Below are 11,880 nucleotides of genomic sequence, written 5' to 3'. Positions count from 1 at the left end.
AGCCACATGTATATATATCTATAAGCAAAATGTGAACATAACAATTATGAAGTTCAAGAAAGATAGTCATAAACATGTTCAATAAGCATATAAGCCATATTTCAACTTCTATACCAAGTGTTAAACCTTAATATACGAATTGATAAATATAGGTAAAATTTTCCCTTTTTGTAAAACCACAATATCAATTATGAGAGACGAAATCTTTTTAAAGCTCATTATATCAATTGGTAAAGTACTAGTAAAGACTTCCCTTATCATTAAGCATTTCAAGTATATCAACTTTAAGGCTCAAAACATTTAAGAAAGATATGATCAATTTAAAGCTCAAATGAGAAGAGACAATTATAAAGCTTGATGCTAATTTTAAAGCTAGATACTAATTGAGAAAACTTAAGCGATGATACCAATTATGCATTTCAACATTCAAGTTTAAGTGAGAATAAATATAAGGCACAATATCTATTTTAGTGTTTAGAAAGATGTTACCAGTAGCGAAGAACACCAAATGTTGAATTTTCATCAAACCTTGTTGTTGAATATCTTAATTCCTTATGATATCAATGATAACGATTGACTCCCCCTTGAGAAATCATAAGCTCAATACAAATTATTAGAGATCCTTAATTGATCAAATATTAGGAGAGAAATCATGAGCCCAAAATAAATGAGCATTTAGATGGATATTCAATTTATTTCCCTGATACTCAAGTATTCATGGAACTAAAAAAATATGAACATTTGAATAGATGTTCAACATATGCATTAAATACTCATATTTCAAGAAATATTTACAAAGTAGTTCCTAGGCATGTCTAAGGTATCATTAGTCTTCAAGCATCATTCTCAATTATTATCAAGTATTATCAATCATCATCAAGCATTCATTATATATTCTCAATATCAATCAGCCAAGCAATATCAATCAAGCATTTTCAGGAAATTCTCTAATTCATATATAAAAATAGTAACTCAAGGAGAAATTAAATATATATATATATATAATCATTAAACAATTTTTATGAGCATTCTTCCAAATCATTTTCAAGTTGACGTTCATTCAAGTCATTAAAGCAAGCATTGCAAGATGTAGTTTTCAAATTATATATGAAATTGTCAATTCAAGGAAAACTTTCACAAAAGGCATATCATTATTAACAAAATATGACTAAATTATTTTGCATTTATTGCAAGCATGTATGAGAGTTATAATCAAATAAGCACAAACATGATTACAAGAAATAACATGGATATCTTCCTTAATCATGATTCCAATTTTGTTCTTCAAAATGTAAGTATGAGTTCAATATAGATATATACCCATTTAAAAAAAATGCAACCATTGAAGTTCAAGGTACATGCAATTTTTCAAAAATTCATCATTCATGAGTGATCAATTGTTATAGAATATTGAAAGTAAAGCACTCAAGTCATAAATATATTCAAAGTAAACATTTAATCATCAATGAATACCAATTATTAAGATTCAAGAAAGAGATATTTAATCAAAGCACATTAGACATTCATTGCTAACTAAAGATATAGGCCATATTTTATTTGACATGTCTAGTTGTTTATGGTGACCTATAAGCTAAATTTGGATACACACAAAAGCTTTATATCATGTAAAGTCATGCCTTAGCTAATTAAGGTCCTTTGATAATCAGTTACTAAGGTTCTATTTGTGTTCATTACTTACTCTTTCCCTCTTAATTGATTAACTCTTCATTAAACTTAGCAATCTCCTTGACTTGTTTTTAACTAATAGCTTTACTAGGGGTATTAAATTAAATCCTACACACTTAAATAGAGAAGTTAGACATTAATGAATGAAGAATGCTTTATTATCATAAACAACATATGGAGTCAACAAATGACAATTAAGATCTCCTACTAGTCTGCCTTTAGGGCATTTAAAATGAATATCATGAGGTCATTATTTAACATCAATGCTTGTGTCAGTGCTAGTTCATCTATAATTCCTTTCATATATTATAGATACGTGGCAATTCTTTTATTATCATGAGAAAAGACAAGAAGTTTCTTTTTAAGAGGCATAATCCTCGACCTTGTTTTGGTAACAAATGTGTTTGAGAGTTTTTGTCATGCCTCTTGAGAGGTTTTGGAAGTGGTTATGAGTTGAACAATGGACTCTAAACATAAAGCTACAATATCATTAAGGATGAATTTATCTTGTCGATACTATTGGTGATAGATTGGATTTTTTATGGATGTACCATTTGTGGTGATCATGGAATCATCGTAATTTGTTGTTTCGTTTTAGATATCTTATGAGATCGTAACTAGCAATGGGTGAATTAAACTGCAATTGCCAATAAGGAAATTGGTATTGTTGAGTTTCGAAAAGGTAATTGAGCTGTAATATTGATATATATTAGCTTTGTTGTTTAAGGTTGATACACAATAGAGGAAAGGGTGGTGGTGGTGGTGGTGATGGTTGATTCATTAGAGGTGGCCATTGAAGTAAAATTAGGATAGTGTAACTATTATGCTTAACTATGCTTAACGAAACTCTGATACCATTTCAAAAAGGTAACATTATTAAATTTTTAGTTAAATTTTCATTAAAAAGATAATAAGACTCTTATATTTAAAAGTATACACCTCTTCATGAAATATATTGATATTTTTCTTAAAAAATAGATTTTCATTTCTAAAAAATCTATATTCCAACAGCTAAAAAAAATAATTGTTTCACATATCTTTACAAAATTCCTAAAAGGAAAAATAAAAAAGAAATGTCCTTACAATCACCATCGGATGGACAAACTTCCAATTATAGTTTTTTTTTTTAACTTTGATACTTTGTGTATAAGACATGCCAGTGTCTTTGACATTGAAAATCTCAACAACAAATTTGCATTTTCTTGACAACTTTTGTTGGTCAAATTTTTTTTTTTTAGAAAACAACTTATTGCTACATAAATAAAACTTGTACAAAATCAATGATCTAGATTCCATTGTTGGTTGGATTACCAGTTTACAACTCTTTTTTCACCTATTTATATATAGAAAATATTAATTTAAAAAGCTATAAAAAACACATATACCACCAAAATCCTTCCCTTAAAAACCTAAGATAAAAAAGTAAAAGATATAAAGAGAGATAAACAAGTAAAAGACTTACAAATTAAAAATCTAAAAAAATTTATTCAACATAAATATTAAGAGCTTTGAAGACAAATATGCAACCAGGGCAAGCTTAGTAATCAAGTTTGTTTATGTTGAATTCTTGATTTAAATAATGCATGTGCCATCTTTTTGTCAGATTGTATCTTTCAACCATCTACAACTTACTGACAAAAACACAAAAGAAGGGATGGAGGTTTTAAGAATTAAGAAATGAGCAATAGCTCTTTGAGGAATTCAATGAAAGTGGAAATAATTATTGTCATAGATGATTGCCTTTTTCCTTTTATTAGACTACCTTAACATATTGCTTATCGAATTTCTTTACCTACTTACCTTCATTTATTAAGAAATTAGCATTCTTGGAATTTGAATAGTATTTCATAACCCTACTTGTGGTTTTGCCACAACTCATCTATACTATTTAGTTTTTATGACTTAACTTTTATAGAGTTGCTTGATATGTTTTTTGATGTAGACCTCTAATAACTTTCTCTTTATCTTTCTTTGAAGAAAAATTTGAAAATTTTGGTTAAATGCAAAAAATAAGGTTTTAGATATAATATTATCTTTTTAGTGAAGTTTTAATTAAAAATTTAACATTGTTAACCCTTGTAAGAGAAAAGGTTTTATTTCGGAAAAAAAGAACCTCTAGGTGTTATGTGAGAAAATGACATACCATAAGGGGTTTATATGAAGTTTACCCTTTATTTTATTATTAATTTAGTTATTCTATATAAACATCAATTATCAATTCAATTATTAATTTAAACAAAACACATATTTTTATTAATATTATAATATACATAATTAAAAGTGTCAACTTTAAAACTACAAAAAGTGATGGTCTTAAATACCTTTAATAATTTAATTAAGTCATCTAAGATAATATTTTCATTCTTATCTTTTACATCAACTTTTATTATCGCTTATTAATCTTGAATAAAATAATTATCTTAGCAAATTTTTAGTTGTTCAAAAAATCTTGCTACTAAAAGGTTTGTTATTACATGATCTGAAGCTTGAATTTGAATACTATTAACATTCAAGACTATGATAATTTGTTAGAGGACATTAAGAATGTTATATTCAGACATTCCAGTAATGTTTCATTCATATACTACATTTGCATTATATTTATTTTGAAATATAGGTTTTTTTTATGTTTATTTGTAGGGCAATAGCTTTCAGATAGTATAATTTTTGTGGTTATTTCCATGCTAACTTGTTAAGTTTTCCTTCTTAGTTTGATTTAGACTTTATTTTTTCATTTATCATGTTTATTGAACCTTATGTAACACCCCCGACTTTGATAAAGGCTGAGTAGGCCATACATAACTTAGTTAAACTACCTTATGAGTTGACATAAATATTTAGATATATGTACTATATTGAGTTTGGAACTTTTGTATTTGGTGTGTTTTGGGAATTATGATGGGTAATATGCGTGCATAAGTTGGAAAGTATGTGGGAATACATTAGACATGCATAAGTGTTTTGAGACTTAATTGAGAATCTATTATGTTTGATGAGTATATTTTGAAGTATAAGAGATAAGTTTGATGAAATATTGACATTGGTGAAATGGAAATCAGTTTGGGCACTTGGAAAATGAAGTTAAAGGCTGAAAAAGGGTGAAAACATGGCTTTTGTATGAAATCTATCGATAAATTCATATATGTATCGCTAGATTTAAGTGAGGAGGTAATATATTCAAATTCTACTAATATATTCAAGGATTTATCGACAGTTTTAAGGAAAAACATAAGAATATATTGACAAATTCGCCTATTTGAAGTTAAATAGGAAACATTATTATATTCCTCTGTTTTTGACTTTTCAAGCCCTCTATTAGTGTTCAAGCTCATTTAAAGTGTTTAGGAGCTAGGGAAACAATGATTAAATGAGGTTAAACTTCTTGCTAGCTTGAATTTCAATTTAATTGATTTATAAATGAGATTCTATTGTTGCTTTAGCTCGAATGCGTTTCCCCTTAAGTTAGTGGAAATTTGAAGTTAAATTGGTTCCATTTGGCTACTAAGGTAAGAATCTAACTACCTTAAACATTATAATCCTTGGCTTAAGAATTTGAAATACTATTAGTTAAGTGTTATGTTAAGTTATGTTTTGGAAATTTATTTAAAAGCCTTAAAAAAACTAGAATGTGTGATTTGTTTAAGGGAAAGTTCAAGTTTAGATATCATTGTTGAGTTTGAATTTTGTTGGTAAGCAAAGGAGCTCAGGTTAGCTATTGGTGGAGTGTTGCTTGTCATTGTGAATGGGGCATTGATTTAAAAATTAAATTTATGTGTGTGTGTGTGTATACATATGCGCTAGCATGAGTTGTTTATTTCTAAATGGTTAGCCTAGAACGAATACACCTAGGTCATTGTCTGATTATGAATTTGAATTTCTAATCTGTTTTGAGCAATGACTCTGTTTTTTCTAAAAAGGCATCATGTATATATATAAAAGCTAATTACATAAAACAAGCCCTTTTAAGCATTTAAACCATCAAATGGTTTTTTGTGAATTTATTTGACAATATGTGAGCTTGGTGGCAAATCTATTTAAACCTCTTTGCATATGAGAATGTGACCTAATGACATTATAGTTTCTTATTAGTAAGGGTCAATAAGTTACTAACTTTTTTATAGCAAATGCTTAGTCAATCTATCATGATTATTGATAATCCTACAATAAGAAAACTTGGTGAATCTGTCATGTTTATGCATAAGGGATGTTAAACTTCATGAATAAATATTCATTTATGATATGAAAATTTGATTGGAAATAATGATATGTTGGTATCCTTGGGTTAAAAATAAAACTAGGAGCTTATTACTCTACTTTGTTAAGGACTATTGAGTTTGCCATGCTATGATAATGTAACATGCATTTTTGAGAATATAAATCTCTAAGATGGTATAGTTTGGTAAATAGAATAAGTACTCCAACCAAGGGTTATATTCTCGGATGATGATTTAATTTCCACAAAGTAGCATTCTTACCATATAATCTATTATGTCTGTCGACTGTTTAAGCACCATACATGATTTGTTATCTCCATTGGATGCTTCAGCGCCGTACGTGATTTGTTATTCTATTGGCTGGCCACTAGACGATGATATTGTTATTTTCCAAGGAAGACCCCTCTACTTTGTGTATAAATTAATATATCGCTGATAAGCATGCGATATTCTGATAAATTGGTTGTTGATGTGTTTTTGAGATATAAACGATTCATGTTTTCGAAGAGCATTTGAGGTAAGATTTATGTACCTCTAATTATATTCGATGATTCTATTAAGCCTTCAAGAGTTGGCATTTGAGGTAGCATTAAGATAAGCTCAAGTCCATTATATAAGCATGTGGTTTATGTTTGATAAGCTAGCCATGAATCAAAATTTGTGACTATGATTAGTGTCCAAGGTACGACTTGATAAGAAACTCTAAAGGAGTAAAATCTACATATTTGAATTGGAATTAATTTTCTAAGTTTATATATTGGATTTACATGTAATATGCCATAAGAATGGTATTCCGTATATTGCGCACCTATTGGTTAGTAAGGGCAAAGTAAGTTACTGACATTTAAATCCATAGCTCAAAAACATGGATAATTGATATAGCTTTTATGTCAATTTACTGTTTGGTTTAACATGTTCTACTTTTACTTCTTGTTTATGTTATATTTGCATTTATAATGTGCACTTTTAATCTAGGATGAATGTTTAAATCGTGTGCCTATGTAAGCGTATGATTCGCCCTAATATGGACTGCACAAGATTTATACACATACTCACCCACTAACACCTCATCTAAAGGAGTAGTCACAATCAAGGGTTCCTCCATGTTACCGCAAAACCTATCCGACTTCAACACAAAACGTGGTGACACAAAGGAATACGTCAATCTGAGATCGAACAAAACTAATGTTTCGATACCATAAATAAGAAATGTACCTATGACCACTGTATTGGAAGTTTGTGCATCTTGTGATATTAGAGCAAACACCATCACTTAACCTCCGACTTCATTACCCAGTTGTGTCGATTTACCTTGAGATGATGAGGCTACACTCTTTCCTTTGTCACCTCTTACATTACTCTCAGTCGGTGCTATTTTAAGTGGGGTAATTGTGCCTTATCACACCTATAAGTGGTCAACTTCTTTTAATTGCCTTTACCTCGAGCAATCTCTCATAAAATGTCTTGATTGACCACATCTAAAGCATACCCCAGCTATTCTATGCCACGATCCACCATGTGTCTTCCTATGGTAATTACATAAAACACCCTTTTATCTGAGGCCCAAGTTAGATGCTTCGCTCGACTGCTCTTGTCTAGAAAATAGGCTAAATGAATCATTGTTCCTTGGTGGCATGTGGGTAAGAGTGGTTCCTTTATGACTCTGATGGTGTATAAACATTGGACTTCTAGTTGCACTAGAGTCCCTTCAACTCTATTGGCCTTATATCTAAGCTTTTCGACCCCTACTTCTTTTTATTTTAGATTCTATTCTTCTGGTTTCAATCAATTTGGCTACATTCAGCATTGCAGCATAACAGGCAAATCTTTGGGTGGCAAAAACTCTAAATAGCAGCTCAATTAGTCCCCTCATAAATCTCTTAATCCTCTTTTGCTCAGTTACAACCAAGTCAGAAGAATATTAAGATAGTTGGGTAAATCGAACATTATACTCTATCACCATCATGTTTGCAGTTTGAACCAATGTCTCAAACCCCTCATAACGTCTCTCATGCTCTCAAGCAAGAAAAGATCTAGAAAAGCTTGGACAAATTCCTCCCATGTCATTAGGGTTGACCTTGATGGTTTACTTCTCTTTAGTGATACCATATTTTAGTCACCCCTTTAGTCTAAATCCCACTAATTCCACTGACTGATGTGTGGAGCATCCTAATGCAAAATAATTACACTCCATATCCTCCAAAAGTTTTTATAGATCTTCATCTACATTTGAATTAGTAACAGATGAGGGCTTAAGCTTTATAAAATCTGCCAAAGTAACTTTAATAGCCCTTCTTTGACATTTACACTGAGGCATGTAGTTCAAATCTTGTGAACCGGAGTCAATCCATGATTTGGATTATGCCTCTCGTCTATTGCAGAACTCAGCAAATTCATTAGCCAAACTTTGCATCCCTATTGCTAGATCCTTTAGAGTGACACCTTTTTTTGTGAGGTAGTCATCCCTAACTCCCACATTCTTATGACTCGTATACATGTAATTGGGTTCCACATTTTGAGCACACCTAATGGTTCTACTCCTACCACAATTCCTTGATAAGGACACTCGTGGTTGTTTTGTGGGCTCATCCAAGATAGCTTGTTCACCTTAAGCTTTAGAGGTAACTCTCATCTTAGGCAACATCTTATACCAAGACAAAGCAATACCATGTTCAAAATCTCAAAATTCATGTTTCAAGGGTTAGTGTACTAAAGAACTAGGAAGTTCTACAACCTTCTGCTCACAATTTGTGTTGTAGTCACAAACTATAAATAAGACTCTATACTGATTCTGACATTTTGTTGACAAACATAGAATGACCTAGGATGCTAAAGAACCTAGGCATTCTGATACGATTGTCATAACCCAAACTCGAGGGTTCATGACTGGACACGAGTCTAACAAGTGAAGCCTACAAGACTCGAGCAAGCTTTAAAATTTCAAATTAAAATCATTTCATACATCATTAGCCAAAGGATTTCACATCATAGACATTCATGAATATAAATTAAATCAAAATATATAAAAAATTATCTTTGTCACATTGTTTGTACATAAGTCTTAACACAATATTCATAAAGCCATATGTTAGCCTACAGACATTACAAGCTAAATCAAACTCTAAAGGTGGAAGCTCATGACAGACTCAGCAGAATGGACATGTTCGGACAGGGACCTACCAGATGACAAAATTAGTCTGTCAACGGATGATTCTTGCCATGTAGTTCTATGGTCTATTTATTTGCACATGCTACAATGAATAAGTGAGTCATCTAGTACTTAGTGAAAGGTGCAGATAAATCAAATATATATATATATATATAATTGACAATACATATATTGCATTGTTAGTGTAACCAAGAGTTCTAACAAACATCTCCAATGGTTAGGGCATATCATTCAGCCCTAAGAGTCTACACAAGTAGTATATCACTAGGCTTATCTTCAAAGCCATTTAACGTTATTTTCCATTAGCACACTCTACTTGCCAAATTATCATATTAATTTCAAACTCCTGCCTCTGCCTATCCAAGGCTATGTCATAACAACAATAATTCATATCACAATTGTAAAGTTTTCCTCCCTTAGACATCATCAAATCACACATAGTGGCCAATCAACAAAGTCAAATCATTGGTAGAAAGTCAAATCATGCTCTTGCTGAAATAACGAGTGGAGAATCAAAGTTATCATATGGAGTAATCTCCTAACATATGGCATCATAAGCATAATCATCACCTAGAGTAGTCTCAATGGATGGCATCATAAACATAATCATCATCTAGAGTAGTCTTAACAAATGGAATCATAGCTCCGCAGGCGGGAATCACAAGTGAGATTTATACCACAACCCCTACTTACCACCATCCCTTTAAGCATACACATAGCGATAAGGCATAAGACTCTACTCAACCTCAATCAAATCAACATCCAAAATTTTCAGTATCAAAGGAAATATAAATCCACAAGTGAGGCTATCATGCCTTCAATACCACATATATCCATATTTATATAATAAACCATATTTAACAAGCTTTAATCGTTTACAAGCCCAAAATAAATCTAAGTGCCCTTAAATCTCTAAGGCATCGAATGATCTTAATCCTTCATTAGGTTCAATGTTTAGAGTAAACTACTCCTAAACATCCATCATATTAACTAGACCTCGTAATCTAGGCTCAAACAATTGCCATTAGGGCTCACAATACATAGCACGTATAATCACATATATAATTTGTTCTTTAGCCTAAGCACATTCATCTAAGCAATTACATGCAATACAAATTATTCTAGAACCACAGTAGTGCATTAACAATGCGATAAGCATCACATGTTTTCAAATAAAACCCATTCATGGAGACAATCGGAAATGCCCCCACAGCTAAGCTCAACTTTTAGCCTTTAACGGTCCTCTAACTCACAAATGCATCAATAGCCTCAATTGCTCCCTTAAAACACATCAAAACATCAAAATAATAATTATTCCCTAACTTTCGAAACTTCTCCAACTTTTCAAAAATAACCCAATTCTTATAAAAGCTCAAATTCTTCAACAATGAGCTAAATCCTAACCTTTAGTAGCTGGGCTGCCCAAATCTTAGTGTCAAATCTCCACTAAACCCAATGGAAGGAAATTTCACCTAAGCTGGATCAAATCCATTCTAAGTTATTAACAAATTAAATTGAAAATCAATGGATAAAATGTTTAATCTTACCTCTAGAAACATTTTCCAAGCTTTGATCTACTCCAAATGGCTCTAAAAATTAGTTTAGGGGTTAGGGTTTTATAGGTTTGATAAAGAGAAAGAGTTTGGGTTTTGTTTTAAACAAACAAGTAGCTTGAAACTTTTTTACTTTTACCAATACCGAGGGATGTATTGATACATTTGGGAATGTATCAAAACATTTACATGGGTTTCATTCAAATCTATCAATAAATAAGGCAATGTATTGATAGAAATAAGATAAAGTGCTTACTGCCCAAAATGTATCGATATATGAGGAAATCTATTGATACGTTTTTCACAAAATACCCCTATTTCAAATCTATCAATCCATTTCAATAATGTATTGATAGATGTTCATCCCAATTCCAAATTTATGAGTACATCATTGAATGTGTCGCTAGAATACTCTTAAAACAACTTATGTTGTTCTTGTCGCTAAGAATATATCGTTACATTTTTCCTTATCTGCATATTTCAACCCTCCAAACTTCCAAAAATCCAAATCTTAACACCTCAAATCACTCTTTGTTAAAGTCACACTTCAAACCAATTATTTTAACTCAAATTCCCCTACATATATGATAATTCTATAAAATAGAATTATTTTTATCTCAAATTATTCTTAAAAGCTAGCTAAGTTCTTGAGTTTAAGTTAGAATTTAGTTATTTTTCTATTTAGTTTATTTTTATTAAGTTAATTTAATTTTATGTTTATTTATCTTATTTAATTATTATTTATTAGTTTTTATGTTTTTGTAAGACTTTGGAAAAATAAGGCTGAACTAAGCGAAGAAAGGTGTTTAAAGAGTTCAAGCCCTATTTATACATATTGTGGTATTTTGAGCATAACACTTACTTTAAAACTCCAAATGATGCGATTCTTGGACCATTGGAAAGCCAATAGATAAAGCTACAACTTTCAACAAAGATAAAAAAAATTCATAGTCAAAGTTGATAAAGTGTACCAGTTGGCAAGAGAAGGCATAAAACCAGTAGAGCGCCGCGTCTTAGATAGGGTGTGTCGTGGTGTCTAGATGGAAAATTTGAAGAAATAAGGTGGAAAAGAACAGCCAAACGGGCTAGTTGAGTTCTTATTGGACTCTACACTTATTTTAAGCTCATATTAAGAGTTTTTAGGCTAAAATAGTTCAGTTTAGGTAAAATTAGGTTAAGTTAGGTTGTTGATAACTCTTTTATATAGAATTATTCTGACACATTTTGGGGGCTTAAGTAGCTAGATCTTTGAGATTTT

The sequence above is a fragment of the Theobroma umbraticum genome, unplaced genomic scaffold, assembly GCF_002168275.2.
Source record: "Theobroma umbraticum cultivar Fairchild unplaced genomic scaffold, ASM216827v3 scaffold_44.0, whole genome shotgun sequence".
Classification (NCBI taxonomy): domain Eukaryota; kingdom Viridiplantae; phylum Streptophyta; class Magnoliopsida; order Malvales; family Malvaceae; genus Theobroma; species Theobroma umbraticum.
This window is presented reverse-complemented; position numbering follows the sequence as displayed.